This window comes from Ornithorhynchus anatinus, chromosome 7 (assembly GCF_004115215.2).
Source record: "Ornithorhynchus anatinus isolate Pmale09 chromosome 7, mOrnAna1.pri.v4, whole genome shotgun sequence".
Taxonomy (NCBI): Eukaryota; Metazoa; Chordata; class Mammalia; order Monotremata; family Ornithorhynchidae; genus Ornithorhynchus; species Ornithorhynchus anatinus.
In genome coordinates, this window is record NC_041734.1 from 70,521,681 (window position 1) to 70,535,626 (window position 13,946).

The window sequence follows — 13,946 nt, forward strand, 5'->3', positions numbered from 1 at the left end:
GTATGGATTGGAGCGGGGAGAGACAGGAGGCTGGGAGGTCAGCAAGGAGGCAGATGCAGTAGTTAAGGTGGGTTAGGATAAGTGCTTGGATCAACATGGTAGCAGTTTGGATGGAGAAGAAAGGGCAGGTTTTAGCAGTGTTGTGAAGGTAGGACTGTCAGGATTAGGTGACAGATTGAATATGTGGGTGAAATGAGAGAGATGAGTTGGGAGTAACAGATATCTTTGTCCCTATTCTGCGGATGAAGAAACTGAGTCCCAGAGAAGTTGTGACTTGCCCATGGCCATTTAAGTGGCAGAGCCAAGACTAGAATTTGGGTCTTGTGACACTCACTCCAGTACTTTCTCTCTCCACTAGGCTACGCTGCCTCCAGTGTTTTGAGCATGAAATCTTCAGGGACTGTCACACTCTATTTCTCCGGGGAGAAAAATGGTGGTTGTGATAGTAGGGAAAAAACCACAAATAAAATTAGCTCTTGCAGAGGATTTTCATTTCAAAACCTGCTACCAGGCTAGAACACTTTTTGAAGATGACCTTAGCTGCTCAGTTATCTCTGAGCAGCTTGAATTTATTAGAGATTCAAAGAATTGGTTCAGCCCTGACCAAAAAAATGAGTCAAAAGCAATAAGTTTTAGAAGTGTTGTGATAAGACCTTGGGTCATATTTTCACAGGAAATGAAACACTCGTTGAAGAAGAAACTCCACAACTCTGATATTCACTCTGCATAGCATTTGACTTTGACAAGTATGGACTGATTTATTTCCACCTATCCTTGGCACGTAGGTGCATTCAGATGTTTCCGATTATGCAGTCAATTATTTATTCTATTATTTCATCTGGTATATTTGCACTACTTGTTATTTCTACTCTTTCCACTATTTGTAAATACTTTTAATTTCTGTTTACCCCATCGGACTACGAGTTCCATATGGTCAGAGAATACATCTGTTTCCTTTCTTGCACTTTCCCGAGTGCTAGTGGATCACACCATTGTTATCACTATCGCTACTATGGCTTCCCCTGATGCTACTATTACTGAAAAATTCTGAGTCTGACAAATCCATATTTGATTTAAGAAAAAAAAGAGATCGAGGAAAATACATGATCAACTAATCAGTTGCATTTTTTGAACGTTTACTATGTGCAGAGCACCGTACTAAGTGCTTGGAAGAGTGCAGTACGACAGAGTTGGTAGATACAGTCCCTGACCATGACGAGCTTACAGTCTAGAGGAGACAGACGTTAAAATAAATAAATTAATGGATTGTGATTCTGTTCCTTGAGGCTGAAGGTGGGGTGAAGAGCAAGTACCTAAAGGGCAGAGATATTGAATTGGAATTTCATAATAAATGTCCATAATACTTCTAGAAAAAAATGGTTAAATGTCTCATAGATCTACTTGAAAGTTGTTTACTGAGAGAGAGCATGGTCTAATGGAAAGAGCAGAGGCCTGGGAGTCAAAGGACCTAGGTTCTAATCCTGGATCCACCACTTTGCCGGTTGGATAACCTTGAGCAAATCACTTAACTTCTCCGGACTTCAATTTCCTCATCTGTAAAATGGGGATAAGATATCTGATCTTCTTCCTACTTAGGCTGTGAGCCCCATGTGGGACAAGAGAAAATACTGGACTGGATTATCTGGTATCAACTCCAACATTTAATACAGGCTTGGCCCATCTTCAGCACTTACCAAATATCCCAATTATTATTATTAATTATTACACACCCACACTATTCAGAGACCTGAGGCAGTGGTGCATCCTGGTCCAAAAGTGTACTAATACGGCAGGGCCGCTCTGATCATGGGATTACGTCTTCCATCACTGCTGTACTGTACTTCCTCAAGCACTTAGTACAGTGTTCTGCACACAGTAAGCAGTATAGCCTAGTGTATGGAGCACAGGTCTGGGAGTCAGAAGGACCTGAGTTCTAAGCCAACCTGTGCCACTTGTCTGCTGTGTGACTTTGGGCAAGTCACTGTACTTCTTTGTGCCTCAGGTACCTCATGTGTAAAATGAGGGGTTAATTCCTACTCCCAGTAGTTTGCAAAGGATATGGAGCCTGTTACTCAATAACTGTGTATAAACAGCAGTGGCTGCTGCTGTAGAGGCCACCCAAAAACAACAATCTCTTCTAATAACAATAACTATGGTATTTGTTAAGCACTTACTATGTGTTTAACACTGTTCGAAGCCCAAGGGTAGACCCAGGATAATCAGGTCAAAAATAGTTCCCGTCCCACATGGGGCTCAAAATCTAAGCAGGAAGAAGAACAGGTATTGAATCCCCATTTTACAGTTGAGGGAACTAAGGCACAGAGGAGTGAAGTGACTTACTCAAGGTCACACAGTAGGCACATGGCAGAGCTGTAATTAGAATCCAGGGCCCCTGACTCCCAAGCATTCTCTTTCCATTAGGCCATGCTGCTCTTCTAAATCACCAACTGCACCCCTGCCCCAACCAACTATCTTGCAACTCAGACTTTGGTCACAGGAGTACAAGCCTAGGGTAGATGATCCAGGACTACAGCATGGCTCAGTGGAAAGAGCCTGGGCTTGGGAGTCAAAGGTGATGAGTTCTAATCCCGACTCTGCCACTTGTCAGCTGTGTGACTTTGGGCAAGTCACTTAACTTCTCTGTGCCTCAGTTGCCTCATCTGTAAAATGGGGATCAAGACTGTGAGCCCCATGTGGGACAAGCTGATTACCTTATATCTCCACCAGCGTTTAGAACACTTCTTGGCATATAATAAGTGCTTAACAAAATGCCATTATCATTATTATTATTACTACCATTACCACTTCTAAAAAATCAACCTGAGCACCAGTCCTGCTGATGGAGAGGTACCCCCATCCTACTCTAAGCGAAAATTGTACGCAATTAGGTGGCTCAAGGTATCTCTGAAGAAGCAGCAGTATGTTTTGGATGCCCCTTGTCTTCCTGAGGAGAATGCTCTTGATTGATTCATTCATTCATTTGCATTTTTTGAGCACTTACTGTGTGAAAAGCACTGTCCTAAGTGCTTGAGAGAGTTCACTATATCAACAAATCATCACATTCCCCGCCCACAATAAGTTGCTGCTCATCCTGGATGGGGAAGGGGACTAGAAAAGGTGTCCCCTAATCTGGTCCTCATCTCCCAAACCAATTGGGCTCACCATTAGAAGGTGGCTGGTAAGCTTTACACTGGTAGTGCAAAAATGTATACCAGAGAGAACACCAAGACAATAAGACCACTTGTCTGTTGTCGCCACGGGCTTTGGAGTCAGGGCTCATGAGTTCGAATCCCAGCTCTGCCACTTGTCGGCTGTGTGACTGTGGGCAAGTCACTTAACTTCTCTGTGCCTCAGTTCCCTCATCTGTAAAATGGGGATTAAGACTGTGAGCCCCACGTGGGACAACCTGATTCCCCTGTGTTTACCCCAGCGCTTAGAACAGTGCTCTGCACATAGTAAGCGCTTAACAAATACCAACATTATTATTATTATTACTGTGTAGAAGAGAAGAAGACCGATGAGACCCACACAGAAACCCAGAGATACTGAGTCAGGAAGACACAAAAACTGATAGTGATTGGGGGATAGGTGTCACACACACACACACACACACACACACACACACACACACAAACATATACACACTCCCTCTCACAAACCAAAGCACAAGCCCAGGCACATTCTCCCAGGTATCTCTGTGGTGACAGCAGCAGGTTCTGAGAGAAGAGGGGAGAGGAAAGGCCTCAAGCTGAGAAGCAGCATGGCCTAGTGGATAGAGCATGAGTCTGGAAGCCAGAAGGTCCTTGGTTCAAAATCTGGCTCCACTACTTGTCTGCTGTGTGACCTTGGGCAAGTCACTTAACTTCTCTGGGCCTCAGTGACCTCATCTGCGAAACGGGGGTTAAATCCTACTCCCTCCTACTTAGACTTAGATCTTTTGACCCCATCCAATTTAGTCAAGCCATCATGCTTCCATAATCATTCATTCAATAGTATTTACTGAGCACTTACTATGTGCAGAGCACTGTACTCAGTGCTTGAAATGTACAATTCGGCAACAGATAGAGACAATCCAGTGAGGGGCTTACAGTCTAAGTGAATAATTATGGTATTTGTTAAGTGCTTACTGTGTGCCGAGCACTGTTCTAAGCGCTGGAGTGGATACAAGGTAATCACGTCCCACGTGGGGCTCACAGTTTTAATCCCCATTTTACAGATGAGGTAACTGAGGCACAAAGAAGTTAAGCGGCTTGCCTCAGGTCACACAGCAGACAAGTGGCAGAGCCAGGATTAGAACCCGTGGCCTCTGACTCCCAAGACTGTGCTCTTTCCACTAAGCCATGCTGCTTCTCTTAATCAATCAATCATATTTATTGAGCACTTATTGTGTGCCGAGCACTGTACTAAGTGCTTAAGCGAGTACAATAGAACATTATAACAGAGTCGATAGACATGACTCCACACTCCAAACTTCCTTCCCTTGATGACCAAATTAACCATTAACACCATCCTCTCTACTGAACTAAACTCATTCGCTCCCCTTATCTCTTCGTCAATCTTGTACCAATAACCCACATCCCTGGATCACCTACACAGTCTGCTTCCTTTGCTCCTGTATACGAACCACAGAGTAGTGCTGATGGAAATCTAGATATCAGGTCGACCTCATCCACCTCAGTTCATGCTTGCATGCTGTAACTCTGCGTTCTCTTCCGCGCAACATAATTATTCCTCCGTCCTTATTGACTCCCAAGTCCTTTATCCTTGCCAATTGTTTCGGACATTTAGCTCCTTCCAAAAAACCCCTGCCCCACCCCATCTCTTGCCCCTAATGACCAGGTCATGCACTTTATTGAGAAAATTGAAACAATCAGGCGTTATTTCCCTAAAATCTCCCCTGCTACTCTTCAGTCCCTCCCTCCTCCTGCCCTTTCTTCAATACTTCCATCTTTCCCAGTAGTATCTCAAGAGGATATCTACTGCCTTCATTCAAAATCCACTCCCTTCACTTATGCATCTAACTCCATTCCTTTGCACCTTATCAAAGCACTCACCCCCTCTCTTCTGCCCTTCCTGACTGCCTTCTTCATCTGCTCGCTCTCCAATATCTTTTTCCCTGAAGCTTTCAAACATACTTCTGTCTCCCCTACCCTAAAAAAACTCTCCCTTGACCCCTTGGCTCCCTTAGGTTACAGCCCCTTCTCTCCCCTACCATTCCTCTTCAAACTCCTTGAGTGAGTTGTCTACCCCTGCTTTCTCAAGTTCCTCTCCTCCAATTCTCTCCTTGACCCCTTCCAATCTGGCTTCCATCCCCTTCACTCCACAGATACCACTCTCAAAGGTCACAAATGATCTCTTTCTTACCAAACCCAACAGCCTCTACTCCATCCTAATCCTCCTCGATCTCACAAGTGCCTTTCACACAGTCCACCACCCCCTTGTCCCGGAAACATTATCTGGCTCCGGCTTCACTGACACTGTCCTTTCCTAGTTCCCCTCTTATCTCTCTGGCCACTCAGTCTCAATCTTTTTCATGGGCTTCTCCTCTGCCTTCCACCTCCTAACTGTGGGTGTCCCTCAAGGTTCAGTTCTGGGTCCCCTTCTATTCTCTATCAACACCCACTCCCTTGGGAAACTCATTTGCTCTCATTGCTTCAACTACCATCTCCATGTGAATGACCCCCAAATTTACATCTTTAGCCTTGAACTCTCTCCTTCTCTGCAGTCTTGCATTTACTCCTGCCTTCAGGACACCTCTACTTGGATATCCTGCTGACAACTCAATCTTAGTAAAACAGAAATCCGTATCTTGCCATCTAAACCCTGTCCTCCCCTGACTTTCCTGTCATGTAGATAGCATTGCCATTCTTCCTGTCTCACAAGCCGGTAAGCTTGGCGTTATCCCTGACATCTCTCTTATTCAACCTACATATTCAATTCATCACTAAATCCTGTCAGTTCAACCTTCACAACTTCACTAAAATCTCCCCTTTCCTCTCCATCCAAATTGCTACCACATTAATCCAACCATTTATCCTATCCTGCCTCGATTACTGTGTCAGCCTCCTTGTTGACCTCCCTGACTCCTCTCTCCCAACCCCAGGCCATATTTCACTCTGCTGCCCAGATCATTTTTCTAAATAAAGGTTCAGTTCATGTTTCCCCACTCCTCAAGAGCCTCCAATGGTTGCCCACCCACCTCTGCATCCAACAGAAGACCCCTCCATTGGCTTTAAAGCATTCAATCTCCTTGTCCCTTCCTGCCTTACCTCACGTTTCTCTTCTCAACTTCACATTCATTACCATAAAGAGCTCAACTGTTCCCATGACTTCAACCACTACCTCTCTGCAGATGACTCTCAAACCCACCTTGCTAGCTCTGGCCTCTTCTCCTTAGTCAATTTCACATTTCCTCCTGCTTCCAGGACATCTCTTCATGTATAGTTCTCAGGCACCTCAAACTCAACCAGTGAAAATTGAACTCTTCAACTTCCCTCCCAAAACCTGAGGGCAGGGAACGAGCCTACTAACTCTATTATCTTGTACTCTTCTAAGTGTTGAGTACAAGCGCTTCTCCCATTATACCCCAATCAATCAATCAATTGTATTTATTGAGTGCTTACTAAGTGCAGAGCTTTGTACTAAGAGCTCACTCTTGCTTCTGGAAAGTTCACTTATTCACTTCGCTCCTCTAATGCTAACCTTCTCACTGTGTTTTGATCTCGCCTGCTTCGCCTCCAACCCCTAGCCTACATCCAGCCTCTGGCCTGGAATGCCCTCCCTCCTCTAATCCATCAGACCATCCCTCTCCCCTATTTCAAAGTCTTATTGAAGGCACATCTCCTCTAAGAGGCCTTCCCAGATTAAGCCCCGCTTTTCCTCATCTCCCACTCCCTTCTGTGTTGCCCCGACTTGCTCCCTTTGATGATGGTATTAGTTAAGCACTTATTATGTGCCAAGCACCTTCGATCTTCCCCCCTCCCAGCCTGAAAGCATTTATGTACATTTCTGTCTTTTTATTTATCTCTTTGTTCTTCCCCACTTCCCAGCCCCAAAGCACCTATGTAAATATCTGTAATTTCATTTATTGTATTGATATCTGTCTCTCCCACTTCAGACTGAGAGCTCCTTGTAGGGGGGAATATCATTGTATACGGCTGTATTGTACTTTCCAGAGCCCTTAGTACAGTGCTGCACATAGTAAGTGCTCAATAAATGCAATCGAATGAATGAATGAATGAATGAATGTGCTCTGTTGTTGGCTGTTCTGTTGCAGACCCTTTGCTGACACTCTCCCTGGGCTGTCTGGAACACCTTCCTGCTTCATTGCTGACAGACCACTCCTCTGCCCATCCTCAATTACATCTCCTCCAGGAGGACTTTCCCAATTCAGTCAGTAGCATTTATTCAATGCTGTGTCCAGAGCACTGTAAGAAATGCTTGGGAGAGTACAATACAATAGAGTTGGTAAACAAGTTCTTTACCCACAAGGAGTTTACCTTGACTTCTAATCTCTGATCTCCCCACCTCCTATCTCCTAACTGCCACCTCAGCACTTATGCAAGATCTAAGTATTTATAATCTCCCCATTGCTATTAGGTGCATTTTCATATACTACATTATTTCCCCCATGTGAAATTTATTTTAGTGTTTGTCTCCCCAACTAGATTATCCTCATTCAGTCCATCGATGGTTATATAGTCCTCGAGGGCAGGAATCATGTCTATTAATTCTACTGTATTCTCCCAAGAGCTTCGTCTCTCCATCTAGACTGTAAATTCACTGTGGGCAGGAAATTTGTCTATCAACTCTGTTGTATTGTGTTTTTCCAAGCTCTTAGTACTGTGTTCTGCACATAATAAATGCTTAGTAAATGCCACTGATGATGATACAATGCTCTGAACAAATTAGAGAAGCATTGTGGCCTAGTGGAAAGAGCATGGGCCTGGTAGTCAGAGGACCTGGGTTCTGCCACTTTCCTATGTGACCTTGGGCAAATCACTTAATTTCTCTGTGCCTCAGTTCCCTCATCTGCAAAATGTGGATTCAATAGCTTTTTTTTTGTTATTGCTGTTTTTTTGTTGTAGCTGTTTTGTTTTTGTGGTGGTTGTTATATGCTTACTGGGTGCCAGGTATTGAGTTAAGCATTAGGGTAGATACAAGCTGAACAGTTTGGACACAGTCCTTATCCCACATGGGGTTCACAGTAGTCCCATTTTACAGGTAAGGTAACTGGGTCACAGAGAAGTTGAGTGACAGTGAAAGTAGGTCACATTGTTCTCCCTCCTACTCAGACTGTGAGCCCCATATGGAACCTGATGATCTTGTATCTACCTCAGGTGCTTAGTACAGTGCTTGGCACATAGTAAGTGCTTAAGAAAAACTACACTAGAAAATCAATAAATACAGTGGATTGAATGACAGTTTCAAATGTCACCTCCTCTAAGAAGCATTCCCTGACTGATTCTCCACCTTCCCGGTCATGTTAGCACTTAGATGTTTTTTTATTATTTGAATCTATGCTCTTATTCTTTTTACACATTTAATATTATGAATATATAGATAATATATATTATCAAATAATGTAAAGAGAACAAGAACGTACACACATACACATATATATCAATTATATTTAGCACTTTATGCCTGTTTTTCTCACCCATTATTCATTCAACAGTATTTACTGAGCACTTACTATGTGCAGAGCACTGTACTAAGCACTTGATTGTAAGTTTCTTGAGGTCAGAGACAACACATCTCTTGCTTCTAATGTATGCTCTCACATGCCCAGGGCAATATTCTGTGCCCAGTTGAAATAATTTACTGTGCTCAGTAAATGTTGTTGGTGATGATCGTTGATGTTGATGGTGAGGAAGATGATAATGATAATGATGGGAGATGGGGCAGAAGCACTATTTTTAGATGGGCGCCATCTTATCTTTTCCTCTCTGATCCCAGTCTATCCTGGCTTTCTTTCACTGGCTGGGGAACAAGGCTATCTGGTCTGTCCACAAGTACTTATAGGGCCTTCCTAGGGTGCAGAATCCTGTCCACAGTACACTGAGAAGCCCTGCCTGAGCACTCTATGACGTGGCTTCCACACTTAACTCTCTAAGGCCCACCTCAGCCACTTACTTTGCTAATTCTCCAGCGAAGATCTTTCTGTCCAACCCCAACTCCGGCGAATTAGTCTTCTCAGTCCCCAGGGCTTAGGGGGTGGAAAATATGACAGGCATTTGCGGCTGATTGTGCAAAAGCCCCCAGCTTTAGTTGAAAGGAAGTAGGGAGAAGGGTGAAACAAAAGAGAAACCATAAAGGAATGCTGCAGAAGAGACCATTTTTCAGTCCACTTTGTAACTCGGGAGCCAAATCTTCTTTCCACTGGGTGAGTTTAGTGGGGGGTGGGGGAGGGCTACATCGGTGGTCCTGGGGAGAGCCCTGAGGACAGATCAGCAGGACACTGGTGAGTTTGACTTCCTCTCAGTACTCACTCATGGCCCATGGACTTTGCTCACATTCCTTCCCCACTCCTGTCCCTGTGACACTTTCAGGAAGACAGTACAAAGAAAGCCCTAAACAGAGCCCTCTACGTAAGTGAGATGGGACTAGTCAGTACCCTCTCTAGAACAAAGAAGATCTTAAATAGTGTCCTCTGTGGGGGTGAGCGAGACCCAGACAATGTCCTCTATGATAGGGAGAGGGGCCTAGACTGTGCCCTTTATGGTGGACGGAGGTCTAGTCAGTGTCTTCTGGAGGAGGGACAGAGGCCTAGACTGTAGGCTTGTTGGGGGCAGGGAACATGTCTGCTAACTCTATCATACTGTATTCTCCCAAATGCTTAGGACACTGCTCTGCACACAGCAAGCGCTCATAAATGTGATTAATTGACTGATTGGTTGACTGATTAAAGAGTGCCTGGGGTGTCGGCAGTCCGTACTAGGGTAGGGACAGAGTCCTAGGCAGTGCCCTCGAGAGTAGGCAGAGGGGTCTAGATAGTGCCCTCTATACTAGGGACAGAGGCCTAGACAATGTCCTTTATAGTAGGGTGAGGGGCAGAGGTGCTGCCCTTTACAGTAGGGATAGAGGCCTAGACAGTACCTCTATGGAAGGGACAGAGGCCTAGACAGTGGTCTCTAGGGTAGGCAGAGGGGCTTAGGGAGTGCCCCCTAAGGCATGGGGGTGGCTAGACAGTGCTAGAGGCCTAGACAGTGCCCTCCCACTAGGGTAGGGAGAGGGCCTAGACAGTGCCTTTGAGAAGCAGCGTGGCCTACTTGATAAAACACAGGACTGGGAGTCAGAAAGACCTGAGTTCTAATCCCGGCTCTGCCACTTGTCTGCTGTCTGACCTCGGGCAAGTCACTTAATTGCCCAGTGCCTCAGTTACCGCCTCTGTAAAATGGGGATTAAGACTGTGATCCAGGGACTGTAACCAATCTGCTTAGCTTATATCTTCCCCAGCATTAAAACAGTTCTTGACACACAGTAAGCGCTTCTCAAACACCATCATCATCTCTGTGGAAGGCAGGGGGAGTGGCTAGATAGCACCTTCTATAAAAGGGGCCTAGACAGGGCAGAGGGGCCTAGGCAGCATCCTTCAGGGTAGGCCGGAGGCCCCCTGAGGTAGGGAGGGAGGCCATGAAGTTCTCTGAGCCAGATACATTGGAATAAGTTGTTTGATGTTTGGTTCTGGAGTTGGCCTCGTAAAGCTATCAGTGCCCTCCTCCAGCATTCTGCAACCCCCTGCTCCCCGAGTGCCGCTGGAGCCCCCACCCCAGAAACATCCTGGAGTTGCTTCCTCCCCTCCCCTGCCTCCAGAGAAGGGGTGCTATCCCCCTTTGCAAGGAGTCTTGGAGAAAAGCCCGGAGACTGCTAGTTTTCGTTGCCCTCCTGCTCCACCAGCCAGGCCCAGGGACAGATGTCGGTTCCCCTGGACACGTCCAACCCCAAATGCTCCGTCTGCATTAGGTTAACCACAGACTCCTTAACCCTGGCATTGCTTTCCCGGCCGGAAGGAGGCTTTGCTTGGTTTGGCAACAAGCCAGAGGTTCCCAAAACTTCTCTGCTAAGAAAACATCTGACTGCCTTGGGCAGATTACCCCTCCCCCTCACTGACTAAAGATCTGGTTTAAGATCTGGTTTCTGCTTTAAGAACTGTCTTTCCTGCTACATTGTAAAATCCTTGATGGTGGGATTGTGTCTACTAACTCTATGCTACTGCTCGAAGTGCTTAGCTTTGTGCTCTGTGGACAGTGAGGACTCAATTATTAATATTATTATGATTATTAATGGCATTTGTTAAGCACTTATTATGTGTCAAGCACTCTTCTGAGTGCTGGGGTAGATACAAATTAATCAGGCTGACACAGTCTCTGTCTCACATGGGTCTCACGGTCTAAGTAGTGGAGAGAGCAGTCTAAGTAGTGGCCTAGTGGAAAGAGCCCAGGCCTGGGAGTCAGAAGACCTGGGTTCTAATCGCAGCTCCGCCACTCGTCTACTGGGCGAACTTGGGCAAGTTATGTAACTTCACCGTGCCTCAGTGAAGCACCAATGGAATTCAATACTGCAAAATGGGAATTCAATGCTGGTTCGCCCTCCTACTTAGACTGTGAGCCCCGTGTGTGACCTTTTGATCTTGTAACTATCCCAGAGCTTAGTGCAGTGCTTGGCACACAGCAAGCACTTAAATACCAGAATTATTATTATTATCATCTAAATAGGAAAGATAACAGGTGCTGAATCTCCATTTTACAGATGAGGAAACTGAGGCCCAGAGAAGCAGGTGACTTGCCCAAGTTCACACAGTAAGCAATTGGCAGAGTCAGGATTGCTCCTCCGACTCCCAGACCTGTACTCTTCCCAGTAGGCTCAGTTGCCTGAAGATGTCTTCCCCTCTAGACTGTAAGCACCTTTTGGGCAGAAAACATGCCTACCAACACTGTTGTATTGTACTCTCCCAAGTATTCAGTGCTCTGCACCTTACTCTCCCCTCCTCAAAGCCTTACTGAAGGCACATCTCATCCAAGAGGCCTTCCCAGAATAAGCCCCACGTTTCCTCAACTCCCACTCCCTTCTCCTCCCTGACTTGCTCTCTTTGCTCTTCCTCCTTCCCAGATGCACAGCATTTATGTACATATCTGTTATTTTATTTATTTGTATTGATGTCTGTCTCCCCCACTCCAGACTGTAAGCCCATGTGGGCAGAGACTGTGACTGTTTATTGCTGTACTGTACTCTCCCAAGTGCTTAGTACACTGCTCTGCACACAGTAAATGCTCAAAAAATACGATTGAATGAATGAATAAATGAACAGTAAGCGCTCAATAAATAGCACTGATTGAAGATCTAATATTCCCCCTCCTCCCCAGCCACCTGGATAGAGCTCTCAGCCCTTCGCAATCTCTCCAGGCCCCAACTTTGTCTCAGTTGTGTCTGTTTGGTCCATCTCTCTTCTGAAGTCAACCTGACCCAAGCATCAGAGTGACCTCAGAGGGTTGGCGACCTCAGGGGGCACTTGAGGATGGGCCCAAGGATTTGAGGGGTCACCCCCGCCATCTCTTCCTGGAACAGGCTCAGTCTTTGTTCAGCCCTAGAGGCACCTTCCAGGACATCACCAATCCGAGAGGACCCAGCCCTCGGAAGTCCAGCCAAAGTTTGCCCCATTTCTGAGGTCTCTGCCTGGGCCCAGACCCCCTCCCCATCCCTGGAGGAAGCACGCTCCCAGGCCTACTCACGGCTGTCACTCCACAGCGCATAGGCATCTCTTTTATTATTAAATATACAAGCAGCTTCCTACTCCTTTTAAATAGACTCAATATAGAAAATAGTTCATCATTTCAAAGTACAAAAACAAAACCACATAGATCGAACCATCCTTTTCTCTCGGCGACCCAGGGGCTGCACAGCCAGAGTGAAGAGATCACAGTCACAGCATCCCACTGTAATCTAGCTGAGAAACAGAGGGCTCAGCCTCTCTGCCCTGAGGCCTCTGCCAGGACAAGGCCTGCTGTCTCACCCTCTTTTGGGCCAGGAGAGCCAGGGATTGGCTCTACTTCATTTTTCTTTTTCTTTTAAATATATTTTGAGAAAAATAAATGGCTTTTTCATTATAAAACAGTTTCCATTTAAATACATAGTTTTTCTCAGCATAAAAAATAAAGAGAGTTTTGTGGTCCGTCGGGGAGGCCCTGGTGACAGATTTCTCCCTGCTGGGTGTCCTGCTCTGAGCCCGGGCCTGCCCTAGGCGCCGTCAGGAGCCCAGAAGGAAAACTTCATCCTGAGCTTATCTCACCACTGGAATCGCTCCTAGCAAAGCAGAAGGGTGGGGTCAGGGGAAGGGGAGCAAGAACAGGGAAGGGAAGTGGAGAGCAACTGGGTAACTCTGTGCTTCTAGAGAAGGCATGGTAGGCATTTGAGGAGCCTGGGGTCTTCCGGCATCCCTCATCCCACCAACCTCAAGGGGGAAGAGAAGGCACTGATGCAGATCTGGATGGGTGTGTGGAACCAGAGAGAGAGGGAGCCGGATGTGGTCACAAGAGTGATGAAAGCTCGGGCAGAGGATCTCAGCAGTGATGAGAGAAAGGGGAATAATTAAGAAAGGCCTTCTGTTCCTCCAGCATCTTGTTTTCCATAAACTCAAATCCCTTGCCAGGAGAAACCAGGCCAGGGCTTTGTCGAGGATGTGGTCAAGTGTGGCCAAAACCAGAGGCCAAGTTGGTGGGGGGTGGGAAGCAATTCTGGAGAGCCCAGGAGCTTCTCCAGAGCCCTTGATTGCCCAACTGGAAGCATCTTCAAACCCCTGATGGTGGTGGTTCAGGGTCAGGTTGCCCCTGGGGCTTAAGAATACAATCATGCCACCTGTTTTGCCCTAAATCTACATGCCATCATACACAGCCCATCTTCTGCCTTTGAAAGAAGAGGAAACCGAGTCCCAGAGGCAGGGGTCACTC